Source organism: Ictidomys tridecemlineatus, chromosome 8 (assembly GCF_052094955.1).
Source record: "Ictidomys tridecemlineatus isolate mIctTri1 chromosome 8, mIctTri1.hap1, whole genome shotgun sequence".
NCBI lineage: Eukaryota > Metazoa > Chordata > Mammalia > Rodentia > Sciuridae > Ictidomys > Ictidomys tridecemlineatus.
In genome coordinates, this window is record NC_135484.1 from 15841083 (window position 1) to 15860505 (window position 19423).

Consider the following 19423-nt stretch of genomic DNA (forward strand, 5'->3'; position numbering starts at 1 on the left):
TATAACTAGGAACATTTACCTACAACCTACTTCCAGTGTGTGGTTATCCAATAAACTTAGTATACAGATAGGTTCATTTTGCTTTTGCTTTTCAGTGATAACTTTTTGTAAAATTTAATTTTTTATTGTCGTATTTTATACAAAGAAAATATATTTGTTTATATTTTTATATTAAACATTTGTATTTGTAAATATAAATATTTTCTTTATGTAAAATGTTGATATACTCCCAAATTAAAATTTATAAAACCAAGTAGGTTCAAACAAAAATTTTAACTTCTATCCCTGTCTCTTCCATTGACAAATTTCTTAAGTCATACAATTTGCCCAGATTGAGTCAGGAAGATATACACAATTTAAACAGACCAATATCAAGTGAGGAAATAGAGGAAGCCATCAAAAGCTTACCAACCAAGAGAAGCCCAGGACCGGATGGATACACAGCGGAGTTCTACAAGACCTTTAAAGAGGAACTAATACCAATACTCTTCAATTTATTTCAGGAAATAGAAAAAGAGGCAGTAATTCTAAACTCATTCTATGAAGCCAATATCATCCTGATCCCCAAACCAGGCAAAGACACATCAAAGAAAGAAAACTTCAGACAAATATCTTTAATGAACATAGATACAAAAAATTCTCAGTAAAATTCTGGCAAATCAGATAGAAAAACATATCAAAAAGATCGTGCACCATGATCAAGTGGGATTCATCCCAGGGATGCAAGGTTGGTTCAACATAAGGAAATCAATAAATGTAATTCATCACATCAATAGACTTAAAGATAAGAACCATATGATCATCTCAATAGACACAAAAAAAGCATTTGGCAAAATACAGCACCCCTTTGGGTTCAAAACACTAGAAAAACTAGGGATAACAGGAACATATCTGAACATTGTGAAGGCTATCTATCCTAAGCCTCAGACCAATATCATTCTAAACAGAGAAAAATTGAAGGCATTTCTCTAAAATCTGGAACAAGACAGGATGTCCTCTTTCACCACTTCTATTCAACGTAGTTCTTGAGAAACACTGGCCAGAGCAATTAGACGAAAGAAATCAAAGGGATATGGATAGGAAAAGAAGAATTTAAATTAGCACTATTTGCTGAAGATATGATTCTATACCTAGAAGCTCCACTCATGTAACCCTCCTTTACACAGGGCTTAAAACTTCTCCCAAAGTAAATAGGTTCTTCAGGGTCATAATTGGAAAGCAACCATCTCAAATTGTCTAGTATGACATATGAATCATCATCTGCTTTCAGAAACCAATCAGCATCTTCTAAATAATGGTCATGAACATACTGAAAAGCTTTAATTGTTTTCCAGTAGAGCTGATCTCTGCCTCCTTTGGTTTTTAATCCCACAGTAGGAAAGTCTTTATTTTCTTCTGAACTCATAAACAACATCTTATTACAACATTGAGCCCATGTTGGGGCTTTGACAGGTTTGGCCTTATCTCTAGATTCTGAGGGCCTGTCAAAACCCAACAAAGAATTTTAACTTTCTGAAAGAAGTTTTCAGCGATGTCTGTGTTCTCATCTTTATGTTGGCTAGAATCTGCATTGAAGTTCACTTGTCCTTGCAGATGATTCTGTCCATTATCATCTGGATGCCTAGCATGAGGATCATTATGAAGAATATTGGGCTGTGTGTCACCCTGTTCTCCCAACAAAATACTAAATAGCTGAGAGCATTGAAAAAAAAAAACACAACTATTGTTGATCCACAGCAGAAAATTTAAAAATTCAACCAAGATTTAGAGGTTATTTCCAGAAAGTGTATTTTTTTTAATTTGTTTTAGTTGTAGTTGGTCATAACACCTTTATTCCACTTGTTTATGTTTTGTATGTGGTGCTGAGGATGGAACCCAGGGTCTACCACGTGGGAGGCAGCCAGAGGGAGCAGCTGCTGATGTCAGAAATACACTGGGGGCTGGAGGGGGGCGGGTTGGGAGTGGGGCTACCACAATCCCAGCCCCCAGCCCAAGTGTATTTCTGACATTAGCAGCTGCTCCCTCTCGCCCTTCCTGGGCTGGCGACTTTTGCTTGACTCCACTCCGCAGCTGCAGAACTGGCTTGTGGCTGCTAGCCCGGGCCACCCTCTACAGCCCAGATCATTCTCCCACTGAGGTGGCAGCAACAGCCAGCCAGTGGCAGCAGCAGCCAAAGCGGCTGCAGGCAGGCTTGTGCTCTCCCAGGCTCGCCCTGCCCCTCCCTACAGCGCTGCAGCCACCTCGGGGGATCCTAGCCACTGCTGCAGTCCCCCTGCAGTCCCGCTGCAGCAGAATAAGGGAGGGGGGTGACGAATAACTTCTATAGATTGATACAGCAGGAGAGGCAGCCATTTATTGTAGGACAACAGAGCAATTTATACATTTTGCACAGCTTATCTTAATTAGCATAAACTAGATACATCAGTCAACCAATAAGGAATCTCCACACTTAATGGCTCGCTTTTGTTACTTCTCAACCATTCCCTCTGGCATTTTGCCAGGCACCATCCAGACTTGTTTAGGAACTCTACATTTTTCTGGCAAAATACCAGGTGTTATTTTGACTTGTCTACAGACCTTAACAAGCCACCGCAGAGGAACTATGTGGGCTCATGCTTGCTTCAAAAACAAGCATCTACTGTGTGTATATACGTGACTGCATGACCAATATGATTCTGCAAACTGTACACTCAGAAAAATGAGAAATTATATCCCATCTGATTCAAATGTATGATATATCAAAATCATTGTACTGTCATGTATAACTAATTATAGCAAATTTAAAAAATTTTAAAAAAAAAAACAAGCATCAAGGACTGAGGATATAACTCTGCCTAGCATGTATTAAGGCCCTGGGTTCAATCCCCAGCACCACCACCAAAAAAAAAAAAAAAAGTATAAAAATAAGCATTAATACATCAACAGAAATCTCTTTTTCCTAGTGAGGACACTGTTCCCATAACCTATTCAGAGTTTGCCTGTCCACTGACTAGTCATCAACTTCCCTGATTCCGCAGTGTCCGAAATCAAACGACCTTATTGTGGGATTAGGAAGGAGCATGTCCCAGACCTGAAGCTTGAAGGAGTCGCTGGTAGCAGACCACGCAGCGCGGAGTGCGCAGGACCTGACTAAGCTGGGCCCCCTACTCCCGCCCCAGCCCCCCAGGTCCAGGTTCCTGAGTCCAGAGCCTCACCCCCTCCCTCGGGTGCAGCAAAGGTTACCTGACCTGACTTTGCCACTAGGCACAAAACTGCTGTTAAAACACGTTAGAGAAGAAGAAAAGCAAAACTCGACTGGGAAAAAAAAAAAGACTTGCAAAATATGTCTTCGATAAAAACCATTTTTATGGAAAAAAAAGGGCGGAGGCTAAAAACCGCTGAGGGAGAAACCAAGGGAAAGCGGCCTCAGTCCGTGAAGTGAAAATTCTGAAATTCCTTAAGCAGCGGAGGCTTAAGGAGGTCCGCCCTCCACAAGGCTCTCATCAAAACACAGAAGTTCCTGTGGTCTTCCAACTCACGACCTAAAAAGAGAAGTTTTCAGCTCCCAGCAAAAACTTTCCATTGACTAATTTACACTGCAGTACAACAAGCCCGCCCTCCCCCCACTCCCCCCCCCCGCCCGCCGCCACCCCTCCCCCGCCAGGCCCCAGCAGAATCTTTTAAGAAGCGACCTGCACACAATGCCACCCTCTCGCGCTCTGTCTAGTCCAGATATGGCTCTGGACACCCTCATCGGGCTCTTTTCTGTCACCCTGGCTCTGCTTCTGGGACCCAACTGTTTCTGGGCCGCGCCAACCGGTGAGTTCCCAGGACACAACTTAAGGGTCATGGGACAGAGTGTCACCTACAGACACCTGATCTCAAGACTGAGCCTGGGTCCCCTCTTCAGGCCCCTCCACCATCACCACCACCACCACACCCCTCCCCCACCCCCCACCCTCCTCCACCCCCCACCCTCCTCCACCCCCCACCCTCCTCCACCCCCCTCCACCCCCAGTGAGCTCAGTGCTGCCTGGTCCAAGTCTTCTTGTCTTGTTCTCATCCTCAGGCCCTTGAGAGGAGCAAGAAAGAAAACAGTAACCACAGTAGATGGGAAGGACAATAGGGAAGGAGACCACAAGTTGACAAAACTGGTGATGCCCCCAGCCCAACTGCTGCCTTCCCAAATTGGTGCCACAGCCACAGCCACAGCCACAGCCACCAAGACAGGTGCACAGGGGCACGATCCTCCAGGTTCATGACAACAGACACCCCCAGACCCAGCTCTGCCCTACAGACTCTCACCCCCTGCAAACCCTTCAGCATCCCAAGGCTGATGACCTTTGAACTTCCCAACACACTTTGCCTGGGGAACTCAGGAAATGCCCCCACAGAGCCTCACTAGCCACATCCACCCATTTTTCTGTGATTCAGTGAGCAACGACCCAGCTCACTTCCCTTCACTGCTTTTCTCATCTAACCAAGCCCCACCCAGGGCCTCCCTACCTTCCCATCCACCTAGGGACCCTAACCTCCTCCACCACCACCTGGTACCATATGCCTCTGCCTGAGGACACAACCAGGGAACATCCCCACCTCACCCACAGATCCTAACACAAGAGGAGGGGGCCCCAATTCTCCAAATATGGGCTGGTAATGTTATAGAGTTGGGGTCTTCTAAGAAACTGAAACAGTGCAAAGACCCCCTGTTTAAACCCTGATTCTTTGATCAACTCAGATTTCAGACTTGTTGCTCAGAGTAACAGGAATGAGTTCATTGAAGGGATAGGAAAAGGGAAAGGCAGCACTCTCAAGGCAGAGAGTGGGTCCTCTCAGAGAGGAGAGAGACAACCTGCCTCTCCTGCGCTCCAGTTTTATTGCAGATCCCAGGAAAGTTTCCAGAGAGTCCCACCCAGGCCCACCTCTTGGCTTTTGACTGACAGCAGGTGACATCAGACTTTCAAGTCTGCTTTGCCATGGCAACTCTGTCACCTTGGCCCATACTGACTGGTTCTAACTGCATTCTTAATCATTTTTGCAGGTTTTATGGTTAGGAGGAATTATCCTTATCTTCCAGAATTTGGTCTGTGAAAGGACACAAATGTCTCCCTTCAAAGTAGCTTAGGTTCCTCTTATCAATGTTACTTCCTGCTTTCATTTTCTTGCAGTTAACAGGTAGTTTGCTGAGGAATATGACATATCCTGTCCAGTAGAGATAGATAAATTGCTTTTTAGCAAAGAAAGCATATGGGGGTCAGCACAGTGGGACATTTTATAGAATTATTCTCTTGACATCATGTTCCCACCATCCTCAACTGTCTGTCTAACAGCAAAGGTGCACCTATACGTTTCTGTTGTGGGGGTATCTATGCACTCCTGACCTTGGATCCTAGGCCGATGTAGTCTATCTCTTGGGGATCCAGCATCATATAATGGTATAAAGTAGGTACGAGTTGCAGACAGTAAAGGCAGACAGTAAGCACTTTCAACTCTGCAGGACACACTATACTATCCTGTCTCTACATCAAGTACTCAATTCTGCTTTACTGTGAGAGCAACTGAAGACAACATGAAAATGAATGGGGCACTGGATTTGCCCACTGTCCTAGTCATCTGAGCCCAGAATAGAGTGTCTCCAGTGTTGGTACCCATCCCCAGGTTGTCTTCCCCAAAGAGTTCTGCAGATGCATATTTCATAGGGAGACGCAGGTCCCATGTTGCTGTGGCTTCAGGTTGGACTGGCTTTTAGGAGGGGTTTCTGTAGATTGGGGCTGATTGTCCCCAAAACCACACCATTTGCTATTTAGTGGATTCCTTGATTCATTGGGCAGTGGGCTCCTTTCTGAAGTCATGGGTGTGAGCTGAGGGTGAGGTGTTGCACTAAGTAGAGGACAAATATGTGTCCTCCAGGATGAGATACTATTTTAAACAAACTGCCTGGGCAAGGCATTGTCAGAAGATGGTACTTGACCTTCCCTACTGGGGGAAGCCCTGACCTCACAAGTGACTCACTAAGCCCATGGATGATTCATTCCAGTTACAAATTCAGAGAATTTGCAATGACCATTGAGTGGGTCTGTGGCCCCAGACCCCTATGAGTAGGACCTGGGACAGATCCATTCTTTCCTGGCCCCACATGCAGCTTGTCAGTACCAGGGGGCCATGGTGATGCTTCAGATGCCTGGTCATGGGGTCAGCTCACACTGTCTCCAGGATGAATGTCTGCATGTTTTCTGTTTCTCTAATCACACAGACCCAAGTAAATGGGCAGATGCTGTGGGGCAGGCTGAAAGGAGACATTGAACTGGCTCTGGGCTTGAAGGGTCCCTCCTGATAGGAGCCTGACCTCTTCCTCCTAGGACTAATTTCAGGCTCTGAGACATGGCTGGGGTCTGGAAACTAAGCCAACAACCAGACTTTAGTTGGGTGTCAGCTTTCAACCTCCTGATCATCCCATGCTTGGATGTGGTTTCCTTCCTGAAATCAGGCAGAATCTGGTTGCCTGCCCAGGTGCTTTGCCATGAAATTCCCTGTGATCTCTCAGCCCCGGGGCTTAGCTTCCTGAGGGTCAGACCCCTGGTTGTCTTTCTGCTCTCTAATCATATACACACTCTTTCTTTCTGCCTCCATTTGGGTTCCATGGTATCAGAGTTTTTCTTCCCCATTACTCACTCTCAGCCCAGTCCTGGAATTCTCTCACTCATCATGCACCTCAACCTTTAGCAGTCACGTCAGTGACCTTTTGCACAATGCTGGTGCCCTTCTTGCCAGGTTTTTTTTTTGTTATTTTATTTTTAATGGCTACATATTAGCATAAAAATTCATATATTAAGGGAGAGAGGTTTTGGTACTGTGTGAGGTTTAAATCATGTTAAATGTAGCTGCAAGCATTTACCATTTCTTTATGGTGAAAACTCAAAATCCTTTCTTTTTGCTACGTGAGTTCCACAGGACTTTGTTGTTGTCTATACTCACCCCACTGTGCCATAGCACACCAGAACTTCTTACTCCTAGGACCATCAGTCAAGCTTTCCCCAACCCTCTTTTCCCACAGCTTCTGCTAACCACCGTTCGATTTCAACATTTGGGATCAACTTTTTGGATTCCACCTGCAAGTGAGATCATCTGGTACTTGTCTTTCTGTGCCTGGCTTAATTTCCTTCACCATAGTGTTGTATTGCATATAGACAGACATAAACATGAATGAAATAGAACTAGAAGCCCAGAAATAAATACTTACATTCAGTTTGTTTTTGGCACAGGTGCAGAACAATTCAATGAGGAAAAAAATAATCTTTTCAACAATTTTGAAACAATTTTAACACTTGGATATATTTGTGCAAAAGAGCAAAGTTAGACCCTTCATTACACCACATACAAAAATGAACACAAAATGAGTTGTCAACCTAAATGTATAAAATAAAACTGTGAATGCTTAGAAGAAAATACAGGAGCAACTCTCACATTAATTTATGACTTCTTCTAACAGATCATACCAAAATAACAAACAGGAAAAGAAAAAAATAAACTGGATTTCATCAAAATTAAAAACTTCTGTGCTGCAAACTGTACCATCCAGAAAGTAAATAAGCTGGGTGCAATAGCATATGCCAGGAATCCCAATGGCTTTGGAGGCTGAAGCAGGAGTATCATGAGTTCAAAACCAGCCTCAGCAACTTTCAAGGCCCTAAGCGATTCAGCGAGACCCTGTCTCTAGATAAAATATAAAAAGGGGTCTGGGGTTGTGGCTCAGTGGTAGAGCACTTGCCTCAAATGTGTGAGGTCCTAGGTTCAATCCTCAGCACCACATATAATTAAATAAATAAATAAACAAATAAATAAATAGTGTCTATGTATAACTTAAAATATATATTTAAAAATTTAAGAAAAAAAATAAAATAAAATAAGGCTGAAGATGTTACTCAGTGGTTAAGCACCCCTGGGTTTTTTTTCCCTTGGTACAAAAAAAAGAAAACAAAAGAAAAGAAAGAAAAGAAAAAAGTAAATAATCAACATAATCAACACAGAGAATTTTAGAAATATTTGTAAATCATAGATCTAGTGAGGAAATTATATCCAGAATATACATGAACTCTTTTAAAAGTCAACAAAAAGATAAATTGCCCAACTTAAAATAAGCAAAAGATCTAAATAGACATTTCTCTAAAGAGAATACATTATCCATCAATAATCACATGAAAAGATGTTTAATATCATTAGTATTTGAAAAATACAAATCAAAATCACAATAAAATACCACTTCACATTCACCTGGATGGCTGTAATCATGAAGACAATAGTCAATATAAGATATAAATCAGAACCCACATACTTTGCTGGTGGTAATGTAAAATAATGCAGCCACTTTTAAAAAACATTTGGGAAATCCCCCCAAATATCATCAGAGAGTTAATAGTGACCCAACAACTCCATTCCTAAATATATAGTCAAGAGAAGTAAAAATATGTCCACACAAACTGTATACAAATGTTCACAACAGCAGCATTCAGAATAGCCAAAAAGTATAAATAATCCAAATGTCATGAACTAATGAATGCAAAATCAAAATATGGTATATCCACACGATGGATCATTATTTGCCCATAAAAAGGTATGAAGTAGTCGTACATGCTGTATCATAGATGAACCTTGAAAACATCACATGAAGTGAAGGAAATCAGTCATATAAAGCAACTTACTGAATCATTCCATTTGTATGAAATGTCTAGAATAGACACAGAAAGCAGATTACTGGTTGTCAGGGGCTGCAGGGGAGCGGGGAAGATGTGAGACCTGTTATAGATGTGGCTATTAAAGCATAGTTTCTTGGAATGATAAAATATTGTGGAATTAGATGGCAAAACCAAATGCTCAACTGTGTGAATATGCCCAAGAATCCACTGGATTTAACACTGCCCAGGGGCCAGTTTTATTGTCTGTGAACACCAGATGGTATACAGACATCTCTAAAAAGCCTCCCCCTGACTCTGCTTTTTAAAATAAAGGTCATGGGCCATTTAAGTGGGAGACCACCTAGGAGGTTGCTGTAGTAACAAGCAGCAGGTGAAAGTTGGTGGCTGACCTAGGGTGGGTGCAGGGGTGAGAGTGAGAAGTGATCAGATTCTGATTTAATTTTTTTCCCTCATTTATGGGAATGTAGGAGATTTCCATGCCAAAAATGAATATGGTTTATGGTTTGTGCTGTGTGTGTGTATCTTCAGGATGGCTGCATATTATCTCTTAGTGAGGTCTACAGTGGCTAGGAGACAATGTTGAAAATATTAACGATGTCCAGTGTTCCATTTGGGGTTTTGGATAATGGAGAATGCAGAGGCAAGGACAGTGAAGCATGGGAAAAGCGAGCATTCGGTGGAAGCTGGGACTTGGAGCCAAAGGCAACCAGAATAACATGGGCCCAGCACTGTCACAGAATTCAAAGAGTGGAGGGAGACATCCAGTTCTCCAGAAAACAGGAGGAAAGGCCTCCATCTCAGATGGATTAAGACTTGAGACATCTGAAACACTAGGCTTCTGCAGTGACTTTAGTTTCACTGACAGAAAAGGGGTACAATTGGAGCAGAAAGGGACATGAGTGCCTTAGGTTTTCAAGGATCACTCTGGCTTCTTTCAACAGGAAATTCTGAAGAAGGTTGAACGTGGAAAGACCAAATAGAACAGGAGAGCAATAATCTAGGCTAATGAGGAAGGGGCCTTAGTAAGTGTTCAGTAAGAAATGAGAGATAGTAAAATAATCAATATTTTATTTCTAATCCAAAAAATGTAGAAAAGAGATAAAGTTAATATAGGATTTTTTAATACTAACTTTTGCGTCGCTACCATAAACCCCTAAGTCTTTGGTCAAGGTACCCAGGATACAAAAGAATTTGCTATCACTGAGGCAGGTGCTCTGGTCTGGACATGGTTTAACTGAGTGCCTTCCAGTCCAGGTGATTGGAGGCTTGGTGCTATTGGGAGGTGCTGTGGAGCCTTTGAGGAGTGGTTCTAGTGGGGGACCTCAGGTCTTGGGGGTGCATCCTTGGAAGCTCGCTCTCCAGGTGGGATTGTAGAAAGAACTCGTCTGGCCCCCACCCTGCCTCTCTGGCTCCAACTGTAATCTTGCTCCTCTCACCCTCTTGCCATTGCCATGAGGCAACACAAGGGACAGCCCTTGTCACAGAACCTGCACAGACAGTTTGAACTTCAACCTTCCAGAACCATAAGCCAAATCAATCTCTTTACTTTGTAAAGTCGGGCTGTTCAGCTATTTCATTGGGTCTGATTTCAGTTGGGTCATTGATAATCAGTCCAGCCCTGAACTGGACTAAGAAGGAATCCCATCCTGCAGTGACTAATGTGGCAGTGGCCAGGCAGTACCATAGATGTGTTTTTCTGAGGGAGGACTCCATGCCCAATGGGGCTGAGCCAGTTTCTGCTCCTCCAAGAGTTTGCCCTGCACCCCTGAACAATCCTATTCCCAGGAGGCCTCTTCCTCATACTAAGGGCAGAAGACCCAAATCCCAGACTCCAGTGGAAGGGGAAGTGGCATGTTTGTGAGGGAAGGAGAAAAGTGTGGGGAACAGGACGTGAGAATTGGGCTTGGGATATAGCTCAGTTGGTAGAGTGCTTGCCTCACATGCACTAAGGCCCTGGGTTCAATCCCCAGCACCAAAAAGTGAGAGGTGGGGGAAAATTATGTTTAGGAAGCACTTCTTCAAGAGCACAGGGCCCACAACACAATGGTGGTCTGGTAGGTCTCATCTCAGGTAAGATCTTACCTCTGGTATCACTGCCAGGAAACAAACTTAGCAGGAGAGAAGAAATGAGGGAGCTACAGGTTCAACAGATTTGTGAACAGGTTTGGCTGCCACAAACCAGACACATTTCAGACACACTCAGGTATATTGAAAAAAAAAGTCAAAGTCAAATATTCCATTGTGTATATTATATACCACATTTTTGTTATCGATTTTTCTGTTGATATGCACCTAGTTTGGTTTTATTGCTTTGCAATTGTGAATTAAGCTGCTATAAACACTGATGTGGCTACATTACTGTAAATGATAACTTTGAGTCCTTCAGATACATACCAAGGGGTGGAATAACTGAATCAATTGATGGTTCCATTCCATATGTGTTGAGGAATCTCCAAAATGCTTTCCAGAGTGCATGCACCAATTTGAAGACCCACCAGTAATGAATAAGTCAAACTTTCCCCCCATATCCTTGCCAAAACTTATTGTTACTTGTATTCTTTTTTAAAAATATGGACACAATATCTTTATTTATTTCCATTATTTTTTTATAGTGCTGAGGATCTGCCGCTGAGCTATAACCCCAATTCCATTACTTGTATTCTTGATAATTTCCATTCTGAATGGAGTGAAGTGGAATTTCAGTGTAGTTTTAATTTGCATTTCTCTAATTGCTAGAGATGTTGGACATTTTTCATATAGTTTTTGAGTATTTATATTTCTTCTTCTGTAAAGTTTCTGTTTAGGTTCTTTGTCCATTTATTGATTAGGTCATTTACTTTTGGGGTGTTAAGTTTTTTGAGCTCTTTGTACATCCTGGAGAGTAATGCTCTAGCTGAGGTGCAGGTGGCAAGATTTCCTCCCATTCTGTAGTCACATTCTTGACTGTTTCCCTTTTTGAGAAGAAGCTTTTTAGTTGATACCATCCCATTTATTGATTCATGACATTACTTCTTGTGCTTCAGAAGTTTTCTTGAAGAATTTGGTTCCTAAGCTGACATGATGGAGAGTTGAGCCTACATTTTTTGCCTGTTTCTCTATGACTTATTCTCAAAAGAATGTCTGCAGTATATTTTGCTACATATCTTCTTTGCTACTACTGCTGCTAGTAGAAGCTTGGAAGACTCTGGTTCATGAGTGTTAGCAAGAACTAGTTGGGAACAGGGAAGAGAGACTGGGGCTCCATACTGGGAACAGATAAGTGGAGATCTCTTCTGAAGAATGAAGAAAGGGTGTGGTTTGGCTGGAGAGGTTCCCTGGAATCTGATGATCAGCTCATAGGGCCCCAGCCTAGGACATCAGACTAGGTTCTGTGCTCCTGTGTGGCAGCTCCCCTCTGCTGCCATGTTCCTGCATCTACTCCATGATGACCTGCCTGAACACCAAGACCATGATGAATTGACCTGTGATCCCTGGTGCCTCCTTCTCTACTCTATTGGAAATACTGTCTGTTCAGCTAGGTTTTAAGTTAAAGGAGGACAGATACCATTTTGTATTTTTTAACCCAGAACTTGGTAGAAGTTACTAAAAGTTCTTATCAGATTAATCCTCCTAGTAACACTGTGCCTGCGAGGGGTCCCTGATGGCATGTGAGCATTCTACCACCTCAGTTAGACGTGACACCAAAATAAAGATCTAGAAGATTGAGAAGGTCTAGGATGAAGACTCCTCCCTCTGCCAGCTTGGCCCTTCAGAGGGAGTCTGGGAGTCACAGAAGGATGGGAACTAATGGTCCTCTTCTCCCTGTCCTGAACCTCACTTCCATGTTTCTCTCACAGGTACCCACTCTCTTTGCCTCGACTTCACTGTCAAATCTCAGTCCAGACCTGGAGAGTCCTGGTGTGAAGTGCAGGTCTCAGTGGATAAGACCGCTTTCCTTCAGTATGACAGTGAGAGCAACAAGATCAAACCTTTGGGTCACCTGGGAAGGGAGGTGAATGCCACCAAAACATGGACACAATTGACTGAAATGCTGAGAGAACTGGGGCAAGATCTCAGGATGATCCTGCTTGATATGGACTTGGAAAAAAAGATGGCCAGGGGTAAGTATGGAATGGGGTGAAGAGACAGAGAGAGCAGGAGAGAGGAAGGGGTGGAGTGCACATGTGGAGGAGGCTCTGGATGTATTTGTGTAAAAGAGATTAACATTGGCTCAGCCTTAGAGGGATGCAGGACTTAATGTGTAAGAAAGGGCAAATCTGGGAGAAAAGAATACAGGCCTCTAAATGTGCAGAGAAAAGCTCAACTTATTGGGAGGTGATGGATCTAGAGGTGATGGATCTATCAAGAGTGGGAGATGATGGTTTTGTTGTGTATTGCAGGTCCTCTCACCCTGCAGGCCAAGATGTCTTGTCAGCTTGAAAGAAACAATGACCTTGGTTCATTCTGGAATTTCAGCATTGATGGACAGCCATATCTCTGCTTTAATGTGATGCACATGGAGTGGACAGTGATTAATCCTAGAGCTAGAGAGATCAAGGAGAAGTGGGAGAATGACAAAGAAATGATAGAACGTTTAAGGAAGGTCTCCATGGGAGATTGCAATCACTGGCTCAGGGAATTCTCAGAGCACTGGAAGGAAATGCCAGGTAGGTGGGAATACAGGGTGGGAAGCCTATGGGAGTTCCCTTTGAAGGTCTGATGACTTTCCTGTGGGGTGTTAGCATGTGCATGTAATGAATGAATGACTGATTTCTTGATGGGCTTCCTCACTGGACAGTCAGTGATAGCCATGTGGATTTGTCACCAGCCTCCTTTCTCATCTCACCTCCCAATGTCTCCTCCTCTGTGCAGGAGCCCCCATTGTCCATTAAACAATGATCTACTCATTAATGGCCTGTTAACTAGTTCCCAGGTCTATAAGCATTTCTGTAAACTTCCAGGCCTTCTCTTCTTCCTTTGTTACAATTAACCTTCAACAACTTGATGGACTTTTGCTGTCCCCTTCAGTAGTAATGTGAGCTCCATAAGGACACGGCACAACCTCTACTCATCTCTGTACCCCCAGGACCTGGTAGAATAGTTGTCCCATAATGAATCAGTAAATATGAGTCGAAAGCACTGAATGGGGAAAACAGGTGCTGAACAATGGATATTCTTGAGGTTGACAGGGATTTTGCTCTTTTGTTTGTTTTAGCACCAACATCAACTGTCCCAGTTACCAATGAGTCTCCAAGTACCTCATCTATTTTAGCATCTAGTTTGGTGGTCATCATTGTCTCAGTCTTAATTGTAGTCGTCATCATCATCGTCTTCATGGCCATCAAGTTGTATAGGAAATAAACAGACACCATGAAAGGTGAGGAACAGTCTGTCTTCTGGCCTTTGGGTGGCGCTGTCTCAGTCTGGTAGGGCCTTGGGACAGGTGTCCCACCAGTTTCACCCAAGCCCCTGGCCACTGATATCTCTCCACAGAAATGATGCCCTTCCTTAGCCTTGAGCACTGCCCACTCCACAGTAGTGCTGGAATGACTGTTGCTGAGTAGAGGAGGCCACTGTAGGTAGCACAGCAGTGCAGTGAGAGGAGGGACACACAGGAGTCTCCTCCTGAGCTGGGGCAGTGCCTGAGATCTGGAGAATCTGGTGGGTGTTGGCTCCAGATCTTTGGTTGAGGAGTTATTTGCTCTCTAGGATAATATAACATAGGCTAATAATTTTCCTTAATATTGTAGAAGCTGTTCCATCATCTACTATGTCTTCTGTGGACCGTGGGAAGGCAACATCTTCAGACCACCCTTGGTGGCAAGAAGGGTCCTTCAGTGACAGTCTTGGTGACAATCTTTACTCTGCCAATCTTCCCACTTCTGAGCCTGCCTGATTAACAGTAACTTTAAATATTGAACCTTCTTGAATATTACACAAAGCTCCTAACATTGCACATTGCACCTGTGGATTGCAACTATGAAAAAGCTCCATAGATGTTTCTTTTTTCTGTAACTTTCCTGAATAAAAAGAATAATGCTTGCATAGTCTTTAACCTGATTTGACACATATATAATAAAGATTGCTAGATAACCTTGAGATCTGCTTCTCCACCAGAGAGCAGCACTCCACCTAATCCCAGCTATTTGATTCAAAATCTATGTGTGAGGTTTTTTTATTTTCTAATCAAATTATTGCCTCTCGCCAGAACCATGAGTGTGGCCACACTGGTCACACCAAATTTCAATGTCTGGCAAGTGTCGATGTGATCTTCAAGTCTGTCTGCTTTGCTGAAACTTTCTCACAAATGACGTGTGTGTGTGTGTGTGTGTGTGTGTGTGTGTGTGTGTGTGATGCTGGTGAGCAATCCTAGGGCCTTATGCATGAGAGGCAAGCAGTCTACCAACTGAGCTATGTCTCCAGACCACAAATAACTTTTGGATGACAAAACCTATACTTATATCATAAACATCCTGAGCTAGCTCTAGGTTATTCATCCTCCATCAGAGATTGAAGTCACACCTGGCCTCAGGTTTTCTGTCTCTTTGTCTATTCGCAGTCCCCCATCTCCTCTCACCAGTTTCTGAATTAACAGCCATGCAGGTCATGGCACCTGAGTTCAGAAAAGCTCCCTGAACTTAGCTGATCCAGATGCTGCATTGTGCACTGGTGTTTAAAAGTGCCCTGTGCTACCCAACTAACCATGGGCACCTGAAGCAGAGCCATCTTGAAGTGTCCATTCTGCATCTGCTTCTTAGGGAGCCAGGAAATCAGAGCAAAAACTGTCACACTGTCCCAGCAGGCACCTACACTACAGCCTAGGGTGTACCTAGCAGAATGGGAGTGAAACAGGCACAGAGAAGATTGTACCCATGGGGATTCACATTGGAAAAGAGAAAGGGAACCCAACCTGCTTCTCCTTTGAGTCTGGTGGCTCACATGACCAGCCATAGCAAGTGTGAATATACTCAGGGACTAACTCAGGACCCTTGTACTCATGGGTAGCAGAGTGTGGAGGATTGGCTCCCCTGTGCCATGAATGAAATTCATGGTAGTTTTCTTAGATCCACACAAGAGATGGGCATCTGCCAGGCCCTAGGGGTGTGTTGATCTAATGCCTCCAGAGCAGAGTCCACCCAACAAAGTCTCTGACTCCTGATTAGACCTCAGTCCCACCCACAAGCTGTCCCCTCATAGGATTCTGTGGCTGCCCCACCCTGAGAAGGCATCAATCTGGTCTGTGCAGACAAAACTTTAACTGACAGTAGTTAACATCCCATCCTATCACATCCTGGGGAGAAGAGAAGCTGAGAATTGTTTCAACCAGCTTCAGTTTAGACCATACCAACTGGCTTCTAGGTGAGCAGCACAGGAGGAAGAGATTAACAACCCCCAGCCCTTGCTCTCCTGCTCAGCACACAGCTCAAGAAGAAATAGAAAGGACAATAAAGCATAGACAGTGATCATCCATTCTCCGAGGCTGCTTTGACAATCTCAGCAGAGTCCTTCATTTTCCATTAAGAATCTTTTTTTTTCTTTTTTCTTTCTGTCATGATTTAATTAATGTATCTAATGCTACTTGTTAGGTACTAAATCAAATCTAAAACGCAAAGATCAAGATTTTCAGCTTAGGTCAGGCCTGGTGGGGCATGCTTGTAATCCCTGTAGCTCAGGAGGCTGAGACAGGAAGATCAGGAGTTCAAAGCCAGCTTCAGCACAGCAAGTTGCTAACAACTCAGGGAGACCCTGCCTCTAAATTAAATAAAAAAATAGGGCTGGGGATGTGGTTCAGTGGTCGAGTGCCCCTGAGTTCAGTCCCCAGTACCCCCCCCCAAAAAAGATTTTAAGATTAATGTTTTATGTTTTTTATTAATAAATTTTTTTCTTACTTGTTGCTGTTAGTCATTTTCAAAGTTTAAAATGTGTGAGGAACCAAAGCAAAATTTCATAATCTTTGAACCAAAAAGTTGGCTAATAAGCAAAAAAGTAGGAAAACAGTAATGGAAGTTTTACAAATTCCCACAACCACCTAGAAATGATTTTAGGAAAAGAATTTTATTACAGTATTTTTTGTTTTAGTGACTATGGTAAGTTATATATAAAAACTTATGTTTTGAAACTAACTTTGTATGAACTAGGATGATTAACTTAATTTAGAATGAGGTAAGAGAGTTTTAACTTAGGAAAAGTGGCTTTTGTAAAGGACATGAAAGATATAAATAGATATCTTTTTAAAGTAGTAAATATATATGTTTAATGAGCATAGGAAAGTTATTTTGTCCCTTGCCATAAGCAAAAAATGAAATAGAAGAATGAATAGCCATTTATTTACTAATTTATGAAAAATGATTTATTATTATTATTAAACCCAATGTTGACCTAAGCATAGGGAATCAGTACCTTAAACATTGATGGCTAAAAGTAAGTCAATAGTATTGTTTAGGACAGTGATCTAATGAATTATTTAGGAGAATTTAGAATTTTATATGCTCTCAACTTAGCAATGACATCTCAAGGGACTTATGTCAAAATAATCTTATGTATAAAGATACAGTTGTATAAATATCTTTCCCCCTTTTTATGAATATCTTTAATAATTTTATTTAAGGTAGTAAGATCAACTTAAATAATTATGTAAAACTTACAATGATTTTACAAATTTTAAAAACATAAATATGTGTTGTAGGGTATTACCTTAATTTTAATTATGTTTGAAAAAGAGCTTACTGTGTTAAGCTCCTTATTGAGATAAGCTATTGGCTGTTGAGCCAGTTTGTACATGAAATATACTGTCTCTCTAGTATATTGGGGGTGACTATTTCTAGGGTTATTTCTCTCATGACAAACAGGTTAAATCTTGTTTAGTAGGTGAACTGAAGACAGGAGCTCCAAGTAAGGCCCTGTTTTAATGTCTTAGAGGCTCCCAAATCCTGCTCACAACTCAGAGGGGGAGTAAAATTTCTACCCAGTATGTTTACTCCTCCTGGGGCCAAGACTAGCATTACAGTCTTTTTTTTTTTTTTTTCTTCTATGCTCTTTCTTTCTTTTTATTTGATCTCTATTTAAGCTGCAGGGTATCATCTAAGAATTGATCAGAGCCATATGTCAACTTTTATAATTTCGTCTGAATGTCTGGGGCCAACTGAATGACAAATTTATCTTTTAAAAATGAATGGCCATCTATAGATTCAGGATTTAGGATGCTATGTATTGTCTCATTGAGTCTTTCCATAAAAACAGCAGGAATTCCCTGAAGGCCTACAGTAATTATTTTCCAGGCATCCTGTTCATCATTTGGATCCCAGTTTGTTTGGGGAATTTGCTTGTGCTCTAGATAATAATTAGACTTGTTTGTGCTGTTGGGGCATGGGCAAGTGCAATGTTTTTTGTTCCTTTGACAAGTAGTCATTTCCCTATTGGTATGGGGTTGGTCTAGGTGGAAGTTTTTGGATTTTTGGTGTCTTGACTTTCGTAAAATAATATAAATGTACTATTCCTGGCCTATCATGAATGGTATAAGAAATTAGTACATATACAGTACAAAAAGTTATTCTGGCTATATAATAAAGTAGATGCTGCTCTCTAAAATTGTCTCTGGAGTGGATACTTTGTGTCCTTAAGCTCCCCGCAGATGATGTTGGAGGGCTAAGATTCCCAGGAAACATGATTTTATTGTTATATAAAGTATGTATATTTATGTGTACAGGAAACAGTTTAAAAAGTCATATATTAGATGTCAACAGTAGTTAACTATGGACAGTGGAATCCTATGGGGTTTATATGTATGTCTCCTATTAATTTCTGTAACCATGGGTCTTTTGGATAAAGATAGGTAAGGTGTTTTAATCTTGAAATTAATTTTAGTTTCTCATTAGAATGTCAGCCTATAAACTATGGTATGTAATTTGGTGTGTGTGTGGGGGGGGGTGTAACATAAATAAGTCGATCCCTAGGATTATAGCTGTCTCAAGGAACCCACAAGCTAGGACCTGAAAGAATAGTTCCCCTAGGACAATATCCTCTACCCCAGAGAGTAAGGCAACTTAGAGGCTTCCTAGGAATAACTGGACACTGCAGGCTTTGGATTCCAGAGTATGAGGAATTAGGTAAGTCTCTTTACATCCTCCTTAAAGAAACTTTACACCAAGGAACAACTGCCATATGGGAGCCAGAACATATTAAAGCCCTTAAGGCATTAAAAGGGGACTTGTTTGAAGTTCTTGCCCTCACATTACCTACTAAACAAAAATTTAACCTGTTGTCACTGAGAGGGGATGAATAACCCTGGGAGCAGTCACAGGGGACCTGATCAACAGCCAGTAGCTTATCTCAGTAAGGAGACTGACATATTGTTTGCAAGTGGTTGCAGCAGTTGCCCTGCTAGTCCCTGAGGCAACCAAAAGCACCCTGGAAAGAGACCTCATTGTCTACACCTCCACTTGTCACCAGCCAGCCAGGGACTAGGTGTGGGTTGTTGCACTGTAGCCTCCTGAGGGGATAGGTCTGGAATTTCAAACTCCCTGTTGAAAGAAAAGTGACCACAACACTCTGAGGGACCAAGAGATCTTCATTACAGCAGAGAGAGAGAGAGAGAGAGAGAGAGAGAGAGAGAGAGAGAGAGAGAGAGAAGAGAAGAGAGAGCAAGAGAGTGAAAGCAAGAGCAAGAGAGATCACATAGGGGCCCAGCAGGAGGGAGTTTTTATAGCCAAAATCTAATGGGCTCTCTGGTTCTGCAAGTGCCTTGTTGTAGTACAGTGATTGGATCATACGGT

General features: G+C 42.4%; 1 protein-coding gene, 1 long non-coding RNA gene and 1 pseudogene across 2 annotated transcripts in view; 1 reads left to right on the forward strand and 2 right to left on the reverse strand.

Moving 5' to 3' along the window:
* LOC106144752 (uncharacterized) overlaps positions 1-19423 on the reverse strand; it is a 190912-nt gene that overhangs the window by 44793 nt on the left and 126696 nt on the right. The gene's annotated exons all lie outside the window — the stretch shown is intronic.
* LOC101975955 (glycoprotein-N-acetylgalactosamine 3-beta-galactosyltransferase 1 pseudogene) lies at positions 646-1758 on the reverse strand (annotated as a pseudogene).
* On the forward strand, positions 13057-14696 carry LOC144366001 (uncharacterized). Its single transcript, XR_013424783.1, has 3 exons — positions 13057-13318; positions 13867-14028; positions 14402-14696. It is a non-coding gene; the product is annotated as an uncharacterized LOC144366001 (long non-coding RNA).